The sequence below is a fragment of the Silene latifolia genome, chromosome 10 (assembly GCF_048544455.1).
Source record: "Silene latifolia isolate original U9 population chromosome 10, ASM4854445v1, whole genome shotgun sequence".
NCBI classification, from domain to species: Eukaryota; Viridiplantae; Streptophyta; class Magnoliopsida; order Caryophyllales; family Caryophyllaceae; genus Silene; species Silene latifolia.
In genome coordinates, this window is record NC_133535.1 from 84662174 (window position 1) to 84681648 (window position 19475).

At 39.6% G+C, this 19475-nt stretch overlaps 2 non-coding genes across 2 annotated transcripts; both read left to right on the forward strand.

Moving 5' to 3' along the window:
- The first annotated feature begins 2091 nt into the window (after window positions 1–2091).
- LOC141609541 (small nucleolar RNA R71) lies at window positions 2092–2198 on the forward strand. The gene has a single exon (XR_012527461.1). It is a non-coding gene; the product is annotated as a small nucleolar RNA R71 (small nucleolar RNA).
- Window positions 2199–11394: 9196 nt separating this feature from the next.
- LOC141610372 (small nucleolar RNA R71) lies at window positions 11395–11501 on the forward strand. Its single transcript, XR_012528279.1, has one exon. It is a non-coding gene; the product is annotated as a small nucleolar RNA R71 (small nucleolar RNA).
- Window positions 11502–19475: the final 7974 nt, after the last annotated feature.

Genomic DNA, 19475 nt, shown 5'->3' on the forward strand with positions numbered 1-19475 from the left:
CCTTACACATTGTTTGGTACCGTCATCGTGCATTAAACCACTTGACCGACCATCTCGACCAACTACACCACCACTAAACTTAAAACACTCTTTTTACATTGCAAAAACGGTTTTCAAACCGAGTTTCCGACCAAACAAGTTGATACACTTTCGTCGATTTCTCGTCTCAAGCCTAGCATGTAAGTATGAGGGTGTAAAAATCCTCTTCTATCATGTTTTTCTTCTGTTTTATGACTATAACATGCTAAAACATGCATAACATGATTTAAATATGGGTTAAATGAGCCAAAACTGGATTTTAGCCGAGACAGGGCTGCTTGTATAGCAGACAGGCTCGCGCCTTAACCCCCTCTCAGGCTTTAATCCAGCCGTGTTTAGTCTCATTTTTTTCTTTAATTCATTTCTTATTTGTAATCGGTTTTTACCATTTCAAATATTTCAAATCATTTTCATGACAAACTTTTAACCATAAAACATTTCTCACCCTTGGTTCCTAATACCATGACGGTTTAATCCGTGTTTCGGTGATAATATTTGGTTAAATGCATCTTAAAAAGGTATTTTAAAACCTTTTTATTTCATTTCTTTACATTTTCAAAACAAATGCATTAGTCATAAATACAAAATCATCCTTGGTTCTACATACTATGTCGGATTTTAACCCGAGTATGATGATAAACATTGACTAATCACTAACAAATTAACTTAAAACAATTAGTTCATAATCATTTTCAAAACTATTCATGTCAAGCTTGCAAAATTGAACCCAACATCGAATATCGTCAATACAATAACGATTATTCAAGTCTCGTTCTTCACATCAACATAAAAGCGGTGTAAACGACCTTTTCAAACCAAGACAGGTTCAAACACCCTCTTTTCAAACCATTTTACAAACCTTTTAATGGTCAGAAGACATCCCATCAACCGTCTGTTGACCCGCGTCTAAACAGGCCACTCATTTTCCAATTTTCAAACCAGGACAGACCTGTTCGCATCGCCTGATGGCTCGCGCCTATATAGGCTGCCTGATGCAGACCCTGATTCCTTCTAGCACTTGTCTAGGACGATCCCGACTTCGGTTAACCCGAATACAGGATGAATCAGATGACGAATCTGCCCATTTTACATTGTATTTGCAAAACGCCTTACTAAGACAAATGGATTACGTTATGCACCATAAACCTAACTGGGTAAATGGGTGTTTAATTTCCGTCTTACATGCAAATCAACATTAAATCCAACTCGACATCAAATACTTGATATTTGGATTAAACAACCGACATAGAAAGCTCACATTTTAGGTTCAAACTTGTGGATGCACATTCATGCATTTACCCATTTTATCAACTTTTGCATTTAACCAACCAAGATCGATCAGTAGAGGCCGCTACCGCGGGCGGGATTAGGTGTCCGATTAAAGGGCTTCCCAATACGTACCTTCACCTCTTACTCAGAAAATTTGGATATTGGACGACCTTATCCAGGGCGTATGAGAGACATTCTAGAGATAGGATGCTAAAGATGGACGGTTCCTTATCTTTAGCACCTATGTCAAACACCGCTTTTTGCCTTGATTGACCTAGGTATAAAGTGGATTCGAACGGGTTCCAAGTATCCCACAAATGCTTGGTGGCAACTCCAAACATCTCTTGCATCGTTTCGAGACTCTTGTATGCTTGGAAAGCATTCACTTGTTCCCCTACATTTACTTTGGTCATGTCCCAAAGTTCCACAACTCTCACATACTCCACTTGGAATTGATGAAGATGTCACCATAGCATTCACATGTTGCTTATTTGGAGGCTTCTTCAAGCTTAGCCATAGCCTTCTCAAACTTCACATTAATGGTATCAATATGAGCACTAAGTTGAGCACCCAATTGAGTAATAGAGTCCACTTCATGCTTTCCTCTTCAAGTAGCCTTTCGAGGTCTACTATATTGTGAGTTATGGACCGCCATTTCCTCAATCTTGTTCCATGTCTGATTATCGTCAACTTTGGTACCTACCATTTGATCCCATGTTGAGAATGTTTCGGGAGTCTTCATAAAGACCATTCTAAAATTGTTGTACCAAGAACCACTCGCTAAGTCCGTGATGAGGACATGAGCGGCAAGTTCCTTTGAATCTCTCCTAGGCTTCATACAAATATTCTTCGTCCCTTTGTTTGAATCTCGTGATTTGGGCTCTTAGCATGTTAGTCTTTTCCGGAGGATAGAACTTTTTGTAGAAAGGAAGTGCCAATTTCTTCCAAAAGTCAATACCAAGAGTAGCTTTATCAAGGCTCTTTAACCATTGTTTCGCGGTGCCAATTAAGGAAAAAGGAAATAAGACCCATCGAATTTGGTCTTGAGTAACTCCATTTTGAGAAATCGCATCACAATAGTCACAAAAAGTCTCCATATGAGAATGAGGGTCTTTACTAGGCATCCCCCCAAATTGGCTTCTTTCGACTAATTGGATAAATGCGGATTTTGCAATGAAATTATCGGTCAAATGTTGTGGTGTAGGAGTACCATTTGGTAGGTTCTCCTTGGTTGGTACGGAATGTGATGAAAATTTAGGCATTGTGGGTTGATTTTGTGGTGGGTTTTGTGGTTGATTTTGTGTTGGGTTATCCTCTCCTTCTCTTGCAAAAGGATTGATGAACTCAATAGTATTTGGTTGAATATCCGCAATCTCACCAATACCTCTCAAAGTATTTCTAGCAAGTCTTCTATTGTTGGTCAAAGTTCTTTCAATTTCAAGATCAATGGGTAACAAGTTACCTTATGATATCCTAGACATGCAAAATATCAAACAACTCGAAAATAATTAGAACAAACCTTGAGGAGTCTGACTTCCCCAATGTAAATAAAGACACAACTAAAAATAATCAAAGAAAATCAAATCAAGTTAACACCGTCCCCGGCAACGGCGCCATTTTTGGTTCGTTGGTTTTGTTGCTCGTCGTCAAAAGTTACCTAGACCAAAACTAAATTTATAACTTCACAAACTACTCTACTATTAGTAAAGAGGTAAGTAAAGGTCGGATCCCAAAGGACGGGTATTGATGTAGGATTTTCGATTGCAAATGGTTGTGTCTAAGGGTGTCACAATTTGGGTTAAGGTAGGAGATCAACTAAGCTAAATATCAATGTAAATAAGTAAGCAAGATGATTAAAATGAGAGGTAAACAATTGATTAAAAGCACTAGGGTGTCATAGGTTCATGGGGGATTCATGGGATTTGATCATACAAACATGTTTTCTACTAGATGCAAGCAATTATTGTCGTGATGGGATCGAGTTAGTGTATATCTTACAATCCCTAGGAAGGTTTGGGTCCCGGAGCTGAATCGATTAGATTTTACAACACCTACAAGTCGACTTAATCCTCCCTATCCAACTATATGCATGGTCTAATGAGACTCGAGTTGGTTTATGTCTTACAAGTCTCATTGAAAAGATAAGTGATGGGTAAAAAATGCAAGGATTCATAAGCTCGCATTTCATCAAACATAACATGTGCATAAGTTGAAATCACAACAAGCAAGCAAATTAATTATGAAAGCATATTAGATTAAGCATGAATCAATCCCCATGTTGGTTTCCCCTAATTCCCCATTAACCCTAGTTAAGATGACTACTGACTCATTATCAAGTTTAACATGCTAACAAGGTTGTCAATCATACTAGCAAGACAAAACGTGATGAATAAATGAAGATGATTAACAATAATTAAAAGGGATTAAGAGAATTATACCTAAAGATGACTCCAAATAATAAAGAAAAGAATAATAGAAGTACTTGATGATTGATGGAAGGTTGTCAATCATCCAAATAAACCCCAAATAATCTTCAATTACCCAAAATAAATGATGAACAATAGAGAAATTAAGGAAAGATCAAGAAATCGGATTTGTATTAATGCTAAATTAAGAGTTGATTACAAGATTAAGATGAGATTAAGATTTAATAAGAAGAACATGATAATCCAATTAGTACAATGAGGTATTTATACTAAGGATTAGGTACATAAATTAGGGTTACTAAGGGTTTAAATGACGATTAAGACCCTTAAGAAAAGTTGAGGAAGTGCTCCTCTCGAAGGAGATGCGCATATCCGTTTTCATAGTCTTCAAGAAATACGCTCGTCCCGAGGGGCTTGACTGAGGGACGGCTTGCACTGGAGAAGAATCCGAACGGATTAGGGAAGGCGACGCTTGGATCGTCAGGCACCAAGATGAGCATATTGGCCATGGGATGTTTGGATTGTGGGAAGGCAGGACGCTCGTCCCGAGCACCGCGATGCTCGGATTGCTGGGCAGTCACTTCTTCTTCTTTTCTTTCTTCAACAATCCTCAAGGATCTTGTTGGAGATGCAAGGATTTTTTCATCATTGCCCAATTTACTTCATTATCCACATAGGCCTTCTAGCATTGTCTTCCCTTTGATGCTTGGTCATTAGAGTCAATCAATTTAGCTCCATTTTGCCATGAAAATGCAAGGTTCTTACTCCTTTCCTACCAAGGGATCAAAACCTCAAAGAATATGCAAAATGAAAGACTAAAGATAGTAAATGACCCAATTATGCACTAAAAAGCATAGAAACGAGGCTAATTTGGGGACTAAATATGCGCAAATATTGGTCACATCAAATATCCCCAAACCGAACCTTTCCTCGTCCCGAGTAAAGAGGTGACAAAAACTAGGACCCTTATTCAAACTAACTTACTAATATAGCCGATGTAAGACAATTAGCGGGTCTCACTCTGCCCTTTTAACTCACAACAAGACAACCATGAGGTAGGATGCCTTCTTGCAAGGCAAGGTGGGGCTTGCCAAAATGGCAACACATCCAAGCATTAAAGCACACAAAACAAGTAATGGATGCATCTACAAAAACGAATAGCCACTTTCCTCATCTAAGTGGCGGATATTATCTACAAGGGAAACAATCTAAGCGTACACATTCCATCATAGATACGGTTTCTTCAAATTACTAAGCCTAGTAGGATACAATAAATCACCTCCAAGTTGTGTCAAGATAGGGTACCTTTGTCCTCAATCGTTAAATGCTTTCGTCAAGAGTAGACTCCCTATGGTGTTAGAAACATTGGAGGATCACAGAATTCCCCTTCTTGCCTAGACAAGAAGAAGGGTCGTCCCCTCTCTACCATGCACAAAAGTGGATACGATGGAAAAAGGAATCAATAGCATTTGAGTTTCATTTTGGGAGTTTGCTTTGTTGTTGTTTTTCCCCCCCAATTTCTTGTGGCATTTGACATTTGAGAACACTTTCTTTTTGCCATTTCTTTTGATGTTTGGCATTTCAATACTTGACAACTTTCAACTTTTTGCATTTTCTTTTGAACATTTTCAAAGTCACCCCATTTGTAGGGAGGGTGCTTATTTTTGAAGCTTTAGGAGTCTATTTTTGCTCCTCTTCTCATTTGATGCAATTGCAAACTTTTTTTGACTATTTCAATTCTTGAACTCAAATTTTGAATAATTTTTGTGCCCATTCCCTTTGATGACAAAATGTGGTAGAACATGGACGAAGGATGGTTGCATGGTTTTAAGGGTCACCTTGGAATAAACGGTAGCCAAAGAGTTATCACACCACAAGGTACTCTTGACTAGGCCTTAATCCATGGGTCAAAGGATACTAGCATGACACATCCTAGGGTGTTTTACAAGTATTCTAACAAGCAAAGCCTTAAGAAGAAAAAGTATCTACAAGGGCCTTATATACACTTGTCAAGCTTCCCAAATAGACGGTTTCACAAAATTTTTCCTAACATGCAACTATATGCCATGATGCAACTAACATATATACAACTTTTGATGCATATGCTTCTACCAACTAGTATGCCAAATAATCTAAATGCAATCCTATAATCACATTGTTTTTACCGCATCAATCAAAATAAAGCCACAGAGTCATTAACATAAAGAGGAGAAAGAAGATTGGAAAGATCATACCATGCGGTCTTCAATATCCTCATGTCTCGGATGTGGCGTAGTCGATCAATGTGAAAAAGGATGAACAAACATAATATATACAAGTCTACACTACAAAGGAAATGAACATGTTTTTGGATTTTTTTCAATTTTTCAAATTTTTATGTATTTTGTTTTAATGAAATTAAAACATATTTTTGTATTTTTCAAATTTTTTCAATTTTTATAATTTTTGTTTAAAAAGTCAAGTTAGAATTTCCCATCACCACACTAGTATGGTCCTCAATGGCCAATACGATAGGAAATTATGCAATCTATATGAAAATGCATGATTTCAAAGCTAAATGCAATTTATATGATATATAAACAAGAGTGAATGCAAACTAAGCTATGCTATATGATGCATGGTTTTTGTTATGTTGGAGAGCATAATTTAGATTAGCTCCCAATGGATATGCATAAACTTCCCCAAACCAAAATAGACTCTATTTCTAATGTCAAAAATTGGGGGAGTTCATGCATAAGGGTGTTATGCATGCAACTAAAATTTGCCATTTTGGATTTTTAATGTGGGAACAAAGAACGAAACACGTCAATGTGACCGAGGTGTGAGTCCTCTAGATGATGCTAGGACTACAAACTATGATCAAGATGCAAATTATATGAAAAACAAGAGAAATAGACAAACCTCAATATTCGCCCATGGCGTCATCACTATTATCTCCATCATCATCACCAACTTCACTTGAATCATCATCATCAACCTCCATAGATCTGGAGTTATCATCACTTGCAGTTGAACTTCTCTCTTCTTCCTCACTACCCTTTTCTTATTCTTCTTCATTCTCTTCATCTTCTTGTGCACCACTCTCAACAACAACCATCTCCTCTTTACCCAAGTTACCAGCTATAGAAGCACTAGGAAAGAAGATTTTCTTATCCGCCCAACTAGGCAAAGGACAAGATGGGTCAAGATGTCCTTGCCTAGAAAGATGTAGGAGAGGCGGATATTGTGCTTTATAAGCATTGACTCTATCCTTATAAGCTTGCTTGTGCATTTCTTTCATCAAGAGAGTCAAGTAGTCATTCCCCGCCTTAACATTTTCGGGTTGAAATTCATGGTAGGTGAATGGGTAAGGTGGGGTGATAATGGAGGAGGAGGGCTCGGCAATATCTTCCCCTTGGTGTTGTATAATAAACTCGGCTTCCTCGGAGAGTGGGAGAAGGTAGTTGGGCCAATGAACATTCAATCAGCAAATCTTGCTTGGCAATGTGAAGGATTTAGCATCTTTTGTTAACCACCCAAATTTGTCATCAAGAGTATCATTCGTGACCCATTTGAATTTTTGAACCATGGTGGCTAGATCAATGATATGGCCTCCCTTAACCGGTTTATAGGTGCTATCCTTGTTAAAGTTCTGGTTGAAGTGTTTTGCCAAATAAGTTACTAAACCTCCATTAACAATAAAGGCCGTGGCTTCTTTGCCACAATCAACATTGAGCCACCTGTCAATCAAAAGTTGAAGAATGTTGTACTTTTTGGTGAACTCTCTTCCAATGTTCAAGGTCGGTTCGAGATAAATAAAGTCAAGTTCGGTGAAATGGTTCGTGCCCTTCCTAGCAATCCAATTATGCCCAACAACCTTGTGCGATACTCTTATGCCCGGATGATGGACAAAAAGAGCACGCCAATCATGATAAGATGTAAACTCTCTACCGGTAATAGCCTTACATAAGGGAGCGGGATCATACTTGGTAGGTTTCTTTGTGTAGGCTGGGTCATTGCTAAGGCCAAAGACTTTACCAAACTCTTCAAAAGACAATTTCCTATCAACATTCTCGAGCCGGAATTCAATATTCCTTAGAGCCTCCACCTTGGTAACTTTCAAAGAGCTTAAGAACTCTAAGGTGAGGGATGAGTAAGTCAACTCTTGCATATTAAACAATGTACTCAATCCCATGGACTCGAAAAAGGTCTTGGTTTGTTCTAAGACACCCAATTTTGACAAAGTCTCTTGGCATATGAATTTGGTGGGTAAAATAGATTTCTTAGCAAAGGAAACAAATTTCTTCCTATGAGAGTCGGAAGTGAAAATTACCTCCGGGTAATCATCTAGTTGTTCAACAACCGGAGTAGAAGTAGAAGCTTCCATAGAAGGAATAGACTTTTGAATTTCCAACCTTGCATTTTGAACCACCAATGCCTTAGATGCTTGAATAGCTTGAAGAGCTTGTTGTCTTTTGGAAAGGTTCTTCTTTAAGGGTGCCTTACTTCCACCTTTTGTTCTTGCCATGCTCCTTTATGTAGTAACACAAAAGATAAGCTTGATTTCTTCAAATTTCAATAAGACCCAAATCGATTTAGGATAGTTGAATGTTGCCTTGTATCCCAAAAATCTACTCAAACTTTGAAGATGTTGGTGTTTTAATCACTTGTTGTTGGTAAAGGAGTGATTTATTTGTGTTTTGAGGAAGATTGGATTTGATTTGGGTGATTTTGGTTGAGAAATTTGATGTTGGTTGATGGAGAGAATGAGGGTTTTGAGGGTTTGGGGTAGTGTTTATGTTTGAATAAAGGAAATGAATTGGGAAAGTGGGGTTTTTAATTCCGTTAGTTTTGAAAATCAGAGGGGGAGACGAGCGGGCAACAGTCAGGACGCTCGGATTCTTCTGCTTTTGGCTTCAGCAAAAATGCACTGGGGACGAGCGGATTATTAGCAGGCTGAGCGTCTTTTTAACTGGGACGAGCGTCTTGAGTTGGAGATGCTCGGATTCCTTTCCAGGGAGAAATCCGAAATTTTTCCAGTGATAAGACGATCGGATTTCCTCTAGGACGACCGTCCTGGCTGAGACGAGCGGATTCTCAAGTAGGACGCTCAGATTCTCAGTCAGACCCAAAATTTTCTTTTCCAGCTTCACAGGACGATCGTATCCTACCCAGGACGCTCAGATTGTTCGATAGGACGAGCGGATTCCCATCGGGCCGATCGGATTGTTCCTCTGCCACACGAATTCAAGTCCATCCATGGGCATCTCGTAACCCGTGTCATTTACTCTTCATTTCTTGTGGTCTTCATTGTGGGGGCACTACGAAGGCTTGGATAGCCTAGGCAATTGCTATCCCCACACTAAGGCAAAACACTACACATCAATAATCACATAAGTCCCTCCCTTACTTCTCTCAAAATGATGAAAATCTTGACCAAGGCATCAAAATGTTAATCCAAAATTGACAAAAATGCAACACAATAATGAAAATGCAAGTTAGGGAGTTAGAATATTTACAAGTGGTGGTTTAGGGAGGACTCCACCAAACTCTGATCCAATAATGAGATGTCAAGGGGGTATGTTCTAGGTGTTGTTGATGTTGGTCAACACCTTGAAGAAGTAGTCGAAAGCTTGTTCATTGTCATGATAAAGATCTTCAATAGACCTTTGCACTTTTTGTTCTTCATGGTGGCCTTGGGTCATAGCATTACCGATATAGGGATTGAATATCCCTTCAAACTCATTATCCCAAAGACCGCATACTTCGTCTACTTGTTCCCCAAAAATGTCATGAGTTGATGAAGACAACTCTCCTTCTTTCTTGTCTTGGCCAATGAGGCCTTATTCTTCACTTGTCATGGGTGAGCTTTTCAAGCTCTCTTTATTGAGATTTCCTTGCTCTTTGGACGGAGCATCATCCACTTTCTTCTTCCGTTGAAATGCCAACTTCTTCCTATCATCTTGCCAGCTATAGTGATCAACCATAAAACATGGCTCATGTAATCGGGGAGCTCTAATTGTCTTGTCAAGATTAAAAGTGATTGTTTCATCTCCCACTTCAAGGGTGAGCTCTCCATGTTTCACATCGTTCACCGCTCCCGCGGTGTGTAATAAAGGTCTTCCTAAAATGATAGGAATGTTGGAGTCTTCTTCCATGTCAACAATAACAAAGTCCACCGGGATGAAGAACTTGCCAATTCTTACCGGCACATCTTCCCATACCCCTAAAGTTGTCTTCGTAGATCGATCCGCCATTTGAAGTGTGATATTAGTGCACTTGAGTTCTCCCATTCCTAGCCTCTTCCTTACCGAATATGGCATGACACTCACAATTGCCCCAAGGTCACATAGAGCTTTGTTGATTGTAGTGTCACCAATAGTGCATGGAATGGAGAAACTTCCCGGATCCTTTAGTTTTGGAGGTGAACTTCCTTGTAGGATGGCACTACTCACCTTAGTGAAAGCAATAGTCTCAAGTTTCCGGATGTATTTCTTCTTTGTAAGAATATCTTTCATATACTTTGCATAGGCCGGAACATGATTGATTAATTCCGTAAATGGAATTGAGACTTCCAAGTTTTTCACAATCTCCTTGAATTTTCCAAGTTGGTCATCAAACTTAGGCTTAGCTTGACGATTTGAAGAAGGAAGTCGAATCACAATAGGCTGTTTCTCTTTAGCCTTCTCTTCATTCTCCTTTGAAACTTCTTGAATGGTGGGTTCTTCTTCTTTAGAGTTTTCAACAACTCTTTCCTTGTCACTAGCATTCACAACATCTTCATCAACGGGCCTTTTCGGCCCTTCATACCTTGTACCACTCCTCAAATGGATGGCACTCACCGATTCTTGTCTTGGGGGATTACCTTGAGGTGGTAATTGCCCCTTTTGTCTTTGTGAACTTGAAGATGCTAATTGAGACATTTGGGTCTCCAACATCTTTGTGTGAGCTAGTATGTTGTTAATGGTGATGTATTTTGCTTGGCTATCCTTTTGCATTTGGGTGAAAAATTCTTGTTGGTTCTTTTGCATTTGGAGGACCGCTTTTTGAACATCAAAACCTTGGTCATTTGTTTGATTGTATGGAGTTTGGTTTTGATAACTATGGTTTTGATTGTAAAAGGGTCTTTGAGATTGGTTTCTCATTGGAGGTGGGGTGTATGTTGGTTGAGGGTTTTGAACATTTTGGCTTTTGTATGAGAGGTTTGGTTAGAATTTGGTATTTTCATTGTAATAATTGGAATAAGGGGTACCACTCTTGTATGCTTGGAAAGCATTCACTTGTTCCCCTACATTCACTTTGGTCATGTCCCAAAGTTCCACAACTCTCACATACTCCACTTGGAATTGATGAAGATGCCACCATGGCATTCACATGTTGCTTAGATTTGGAGGCTTCTTCAAGCTTAGCCATAGCCTTCTCAAACTTCAAATTAATGGTATCAATATGAGCACTAAGTTGAGCACCCAATTGAGTAATAGAAACCACTTCATGCTTTCCTCCTCTAGTAGCCTTTCGAGGTCTACTATATTGTGAGTTATGGACCGCCATTTCCTCAATCTTTTTCCATGTTTGATTATCGTCAACTTCGGTGAACATACCATTTGATCCCATGTTGAGAATGTTTCGGGAGTCTTCATAAAGACCATTCCAAAATTGTTGTACCAAGAATCACTCGCTAAGTCCGTGATGAGGACATGAGCGGCATGTTCCTTTGAATCGCTCCCAAGCTTCATACAATGATTCTTCGTCCCTTTGTTTGAATCCCGTGATTTGGTCCCTTAGCATGTTAGTCTTTTCCGAAGGATAGAACGTTTTGTAGAAATCAAGTGCCAATTTCTTCCAAGAGTCAATACCAAGAGTAGCCTTATCAAGGCTCTTTAACCATTGTTTCGCGGTGCCAATTAAGGAAAAAGGAAATAAGACCCATCGAATTTGGTCTTGAGTAACTCCGGTTAGAGAAATCGCATCACAATAGTCACAAAAAGTCTCCATATGAGAATAAGGGTCTTCACTAGGCATCCCCCCAAATTGGCTTCTTTCGACTAATTGGATAAATGCGGATTTTGCAATGAAATTACCGGTAAAATGTTGTGGTGTGGGAGTACCATTTGGTAGGTTCTCCTCGGTTGGTACAGAATGTGATGAAAATTTAGGCATTGTGGGTCGATTTTATGGTGGGTTTTGTGGTTGATTTTGTGTTGGGTTATCCTCTCCTTCTCTTGCAAAAGGATTGATGAAATCAATAGTATTTGGTTGAATATCCGCACTCTCACCAATACCTCTCAAAGTATTTCTAGCAAGTCTTCTATTGTTGGTCAAAGTTCTTTCAATTTCAAGATCAATGGGTAACCAGTTACCTTGTGATCTCCTAGACATGCAAAATATCAAACAACTCGAAAATAATTAGAAAAAACCTTGAAGAGTTTGACTTCCCCAAGGTAAAGAAAGACACAACTAAAAACAATCAAAGAAAATCAAATCAAGTTAACACCGTCCCCGGCAACGGCGCCATTTTTGGTTCGTCGGTTTTGTTACTCGTCGTCAAAAGTTACCTAGACCAAAATAAAATTTATAACTTCACAAACTACTCTACTATTAGTAAAGAGGTAAGTAAAGGTCGGATCCAAGGGACGGGTATTGATGTAGGATTTTCGATTGCAAATGTTTGTGTCTAAGGGTGTCACAATTTGGGTTGAGGTAGGAGTTCAACTAAGCTAAATATCAATGTAAATAAGCAAGCAAGATGATTAAAATGAGATGTAAACAACTGATTAAAAGCACTAGGGTGTCATGGGTTCATAGGGGATTCATGGGATTTGATCATACAAACATGTTTTCTATTAGATGCAAGCAATAATTGTCGTGATGGGATCGAGTTAGTGTAAATTTTACAATCCATAGGAAGGTTTGGGTCCCGGAGCTGAATCGATTAGATTTTACAACACCTACAAGTCGACTTAATCCTCCCTATCAAACTATATGCATGGTCTAATGAGACTCGAGTTGGTTTATGTCTTACAAGTCTCATTGAAAAGATAAGTGATGGGTAAAAAATGCAAGGATTCATAGGCTCGCATTTCATCAAACATAACATGTGCATAAGTTGAAATCACAACAAGCAAGCAAATTAATTATGAAAGACTATTAGATTAAGCATGAATCAATCCCCATGTTGGTTTCCCCTAATTCCCCATTAACCCTAGTTAAGATGACTACTCACTCATTATCAATTTTAGCATGCTAACAAGGTTGTCAATGATACTAGCAAGACAAAACATGATGAATAAATGAAGATGATTAACAATAATTAAAAGGGATTGAGAGAATTATACCTAAAGATGACTCCAAATAATAAAGCAAAGAATAATAGAAGTACTTGATGATTGATGGAAGGTTGTCAATCCTCCAAATAAACCCCAAATAATCTTCAGTTACCCAAAATAAATGATGAACAATAGAGAAATTAAGGAAAGATCAAGAAATGGGATTTGTATTAATGCTAAATTAAGAGATGATTACAAGATTAAGATGAGATTAAGATTGCATAAGAAGAACATGATAATCTAATTAGTACAATGGGGTATTTATACTAAGGATTAGGTACATAAATTAGGGTTACTACGGGCTTAAATGATGATTAAGACCCTTTATAAAAGTTGAGGAAGTGCTCCTCTCGAAGGAGATGCGCATATCCGTTTTCATAGTCTTTAAGAAATGCGCTCGTCCCAAGCAGCTTGGCTGAGGGACGGCTTGCACTGGAGAGGAATCTGAGCGGATTGGGGAAGGCGACGCTTGGATCGTCAGGCACCAAGATGAGCGTCTTGGCCACGGGACGCTCGGATTGTGGGAAGGCAGGACGCTCGTCCCGAGCACTGCGACGCTCGAATTGCTGGGCAGTCACTTCTTCTTCTTTTCTTTCTTCAACAATCCTCAAGGATCTTGTTGGATATGCAAGGATCTTTTCATCATTGCCCAATTTACTTCATTATCTACATAGGCCTTCTAGCATTGTCTTCCCTTTGATGCTTGGTCATTAGATTCAATCAATTTAGCTCCATTTTGCCATGAAAATGCAAGGTTCCTACTCCTTTCCTACCAAAGGATCAAAACCTCAAAGAATATGCAAAAAGAAAGACTAAAGATAGTAAATGACCCAATTATGCACTAAAAAGCATAGGAAGGAGGCTAATTCGGGGACTAAATATGCTCAAATATGAGTTACATCACCGCTGCTATGTCTCGCAGATCGGATGGGCGTCGCAGGTGGCCCGTGTCCACACCAGTATCCCTAACCACATGTTACTATCTACAAAAGCCAAACAATAGCACCCATCATGCTTATACAATATTCAACTTCTCAATTATTACTACCCACATGCTTTTATTCTATAACTTTACGTAAAAACAATAACATAATATACAACATGAAACCCCTATTCACATGTTACTAACATAGCAACAGTAGAAAATCCTCTTCCATCACATAAACATGTTTTCCACATGAATTTCATATTCTCATGCAATTACTTACTTCATCTTTTCAAACCAATTCATCGATCATATTCATACAATGCATTCATACAATTTATTCATCCAACATATTCATCCACCATATTCATCCAACCATATGAATATAAACGATAGTAAACTAGTAGCGATCCCAACAACTATTCATGATATTATAAACAATTACCTTCATCTTTTCCACCAAACCTTCATTCAACCACATAACACCCATCCAACATATTCATATAAATGAAAGTAAACACATAGCAATCCCATGACACCCCATAGTGACCGGTTTAAAGTTGTAGGGCAAGTTCGCGCCTTTAGGACGTCTCCCAAGTCTTTTCATTAGCTTCTAATAACTCCTACCCGAGTTCATTTTAATTTGACTCTCTATGTTCATTGGGCTCATTAGTTACAGGTTCCAAAATCGTCGCTCTGATACCACTTTATGACACCCCCACATACCAAGGTGCCTTACCAAGACCACCCTAGCATGAGAGACCGTCACCATCTTGGTTACCCGAGGCAATGTATATCAAATTGACCATAAAGAAATATACTTTAGAGAAATAAGTTTAAGTGATTACATATCCAAAACCCAAAACTGTAAAGTGAAATACATCTATTCCAAAATATCAAACCAACTGAAAGATATATAAGTTCAAGACACAGCGGAAGACTCTAGTGACACGTGATGACTCCATCCCAACTACCCCTCGCGCAATCTATATCATACCTGCTCAAAAACTGATCACCATCCCTGAATAGATCACCACAGTTTTTAAAACAATGATCGGGGTCAGTTTACTGTATAATCAAAATGAGACAAGTACGAAAAGATAACCAGTTGTTCACCATCCACCTCCAACTCCCAATAACATCATGTAACTGAATACACACTAAAGTATGTAGTCCTGCCAGGGGGGGGACCGTAGCCTGGCCCACCTAAGCCACGCTCATCAATGAGCGATAACCCTGTTCATTAATGTGCACATCCTCTCTTGTGGCGGGTTCCACAAAGGGCGAAACTAGGGCGTGAAGCCACTTCCGCAAGTGACTCCACTCAGCCGAGGATGCGCCTCGCGAAAATCATAATCAACCATCTCAACACCAACACCAAACTCCAATCCAACAACAGCAGTTAATCACAATATCAATTGTACAAAAAATTACATCACAATCATAAATCAATTAGCCGGTAAACCGAGAAGGGAAACCCTACCTTCTCGTAATCTGTTATGCCGCAGCCAATTATAGAAATGCACAACGAGTAACACATCATCACCTAAAACAATGATAATCAACAATCAACAACACACACGATAACCAAAACCCTAAACCCCTAAATTAACCCAACCTAGGGTTTGCTGACTTATAAGAATACCAATAGATCGACAAGGATAAGACACTTACTATGGCGATTGACACGGAATAAGATGCTAGAACCTACAATCGACGACCTTTGCCTTGGAATTGATGAAGATGATTAGAGGAGAATGAAACGTAGTTTAGGTTTTGGAGGAAATGATTTTAGAATTGGCAAACGGCTTATATATAATATCTAATCATTTTAATCAAAACCGCGGAAATAACCCGTAACCGACCGGGTACTCAGTCGAGTATAGAGTATACTCGGCCGAGTATTCCTGGACAGTAGTCTAACCAGAAACACACGATGCATTACTTAGTCGAGTAAGCCATATTCGGCCAAGTAAGAGACTTAGAAAACTGTAGTATTACACTAACTACATTAAAAACACAAAAAAATAACTATTAGTGAAGAGAGAATGGCAGGAATTAAAACAAGGATTGAAAAGTTAGCAAGAACTATCAATGTGATGGTTAATGCTATGAATGCAGTCATGAAAAGGATTCCAAACCCTGACCTATGGAGGAGACCGCCTGGTAGAGGCAAAGGTAGGGCCAGAGGGTTTCATGTGGGAGCAGAAAGGGGACAGCCACATCATGAAGAGGATTATGACTCAGATTCAGATGAAAGCATCAGAACATAAGAGGAGGCCTTTGAGCAAACAGACAAGCATCTAATGGTAGAGATTCCTGATTTTTCTGGTAGTCTTAACCCTGATGACTTACTAGAATGGAATAGGGATGTTGAAAATATATTTGAGTATAAAAACTACAATGATGCTAAGGCTTTTAAGGTTGCTGTGTTAAAATTAAAGGGTATGCCTCATTGTGGTATAATAAAGTTAAACACCAGAGATTAAGGGAAGGGAAGGAACCTGTTAAATCTTGTTACAAACTTAAAAAGAAATTATTGGATAGGTTTGTCACCAAGACTATACTCAGGATTTGTTCATTAAGTTGTCTAATCTTAGGCAGGATGAGAGACCCATTGAAACTTATTTAAGGGAATTTGAACAATTAACCTTGCAATGTGAGATTAATGAGAAACCTGAGCAAAAGGATTGCTAGGTTTTTAGAAGGGCTTGATAAAAACATTGCTACCAAGGTTAGGATGCAACCACTATGGTCATATGATGATGTTGTTAACCTAGCACTCAGAGTGGAAAAAATGGTAAAGTCCAAACCTGCTGCACCCAAATCATAACCTGTTTATAGGCCCTACACTGGTGTTAAGATTGTTGAGACACCCAAACCAGTGTCCCAAGCAGGAGGAGACAAGGGGAAGGCACCCATGTTCCCTAAGTCTAACTCACCTTTGACCAAGGAGAAGATTAAGTGCTTCTAATGCCAAGGGTGTGGTCATTTCAGGAAGGATTGTCCTTCCAAGAGAGCACTAACAACAACGGAGGTAGAGGAGTGGGAAAAGGAGGTCTCAGTTGAATATGAGCAAAAGGATCCTGTGATTGAGGAGACAACCCTTGAGGAGGAATCCACCCAGGACATGGTCATGGCTCATCCTGATACAGGCCATAGTCTGGGTTTATGGAGAGTGATGCACTCTCAACATGCACCTTTGGAGGAGGATCAGAGGTCCCTCATTTTAAAATTTTATGGCTGCGTGTCACCTGTTAAAATTTCATGGTAGCAAAGGTCAAGGTTGACAAACAATGTTTGGTTCCATTCTAAATTGGCAATGTTTATAAAGATGAGATCTTGTGTGATGTAGTCCCCATGGATGCATGTCACCTGTTACTAGGGAGGCCATGGAAGTTTGATAAGAATTCAGTCCATCAGGGGAAGAGCAACACCTATTACTTTAAGCAAGGCGGCAGAAAAAATACATTGACTCCTTTACCATCTAATTAGAAGAACTATGGGAGTCCAAGTGTGACTGATGGGCTTAATGGGGTTTTATTCCTATTTGAAGCAGAAATGGTCAAGGAAATACAACAAGAACAGCCTGTTCTCAACTTGTTGTCCAAGGAAATACAGGAGGATGTGGAGCACTAACTACCAGCAGAAGTCAGAGCATTGCTAGAGTAATACCAGGATGTCTTTCGTGTTGAGTTGCCTAGTGGCTTGTCTCCACTAAGAGGGATTAAGCACTGGATTAACCTTGTGCCAGGATCTGTACTCCCTAACAGGACTGCATATAGGTGTGATCCTAATGCTATAAAAGAACTACAGAAACAAATTGATGAATTGATGAGCAAGGGATTTGTGAGAGAATCTCTGAGCCCTTGTGCTGTCCCAACACTGCTGGTTCCTAAGAAAGATGGCACCTGGAGGATGTGTATTGATTGCAGGGCCATCAACAGCATCACAGTCAAGTATAGGCTTCCCATACCTAGACTTGATGACATGCTGGATGAGTTAAGTGGCACCGGAATCTTTTCTAAAATTGATCTTAGGCAAGGCTATCACTAGGTGAGAATCTGGGAAGGTGATGAGTGGAAGACTGCTTTCAAGACAAAACAAGGACTCTTTCAAGCGAAGGAATTAAAAACCGTCACTTCTTCACCAAAGCAAAATAACGATATTCCAATTTGTTATTTACACAATTTCAGACGACGGAATTAAAAGCCATCACCTTTTTCAAACAAAAACAGGATAGTGAAATTCAAATTCACTCCTCCTCTAAAATTTCAAATCACAAGAAGACGGGATTAGAACCGCTATCTCCCAAACAAACATCGAATGGCGGAATTCACATCTGCTATTTCTATAAACTACGAACAACGGCAGTAAAAATGGTTACCTCTCTTCAAAATTCGAAATCACCGCCGTCCACAGGAGCCAGGCTCAAGCATATCTCTTTCCGGCGCCACAAACATCCAATGTAAACACTGAAATTCCCCAGCAGCATATCAGAGACCTCCCCACGGAGCCCACTAACTCAACAATTTCTCGAAATAAGCCCGTCCAACATGACTATTTCCCGCAATCGATCATTCGCCTTCAACATGGCTGGCGAGCCTCAAAACGCACCTTCAACATGGCTGGCAAGTCTCAAAACGCACCTTCAACATGGCTGGCGAGCCTCAAAACGCGCCTTCAATATGGCTGGCGAGCCTCTAAACGCGCCTTCAGCATGGCTGGCGAGCCTCAAAATGCACCTTCAACATGGCTGGCGAGCCTCAAAACGTAATCTCAACGCGGCTGACGAGCCCTTTCGTATCTGCAACATGGCTGGCGAGCCTTCGTGCGCAAACAAGAAACAATTCAAGGACATATCCCGAAGATGCCTCAGGTCTGACTCCTTTCTATGGCTGGTGAGCCTTTGTACGTAGTCTAACGGACTTTAAACGACCCACACGGACAGTCGACATACTCTAAACTGTTCCCGACGATAAAACATTTTTAAAACTTTTCAAAAGTACCTGAAGTGTTTAATGCACGACGACGGGGTCGCAATGACCCTAACTAGAGTCAAAACCGACACCGGACTAGAAATTGACTCAAAATTCAAATCCCGACTCCAACAACGAGTCAAACACAAAAAACAAACATTATAAAGCTTCTATGTTAAGTATACACGGTATACTTGAATGGTCAAATACAAAAATCATGCCATCCAAACCATAGGATAGAACAAATCATGATTTCAAATGCGTGATAGTGACAAGACAGCTCGAAGACCCGCGAAATGGCTCGCGCCTCTTCGAGTAGCCCATGCGGCCACGTCTCTCAAAATGCACACAACCACTCAATTCTCTATAAATACCCCTCAAATGCCACAATTTGAAGGTACATGAGTTTCCTCCCTCTTATTTCTCCTTTAAAATTCTAGACGAGACTTCTCAAGTCACAAACCGACACATATTTTCGACCTACCGATCGGAAATACGAGCCATACAAGTCATACACTTGACCGACCATCTC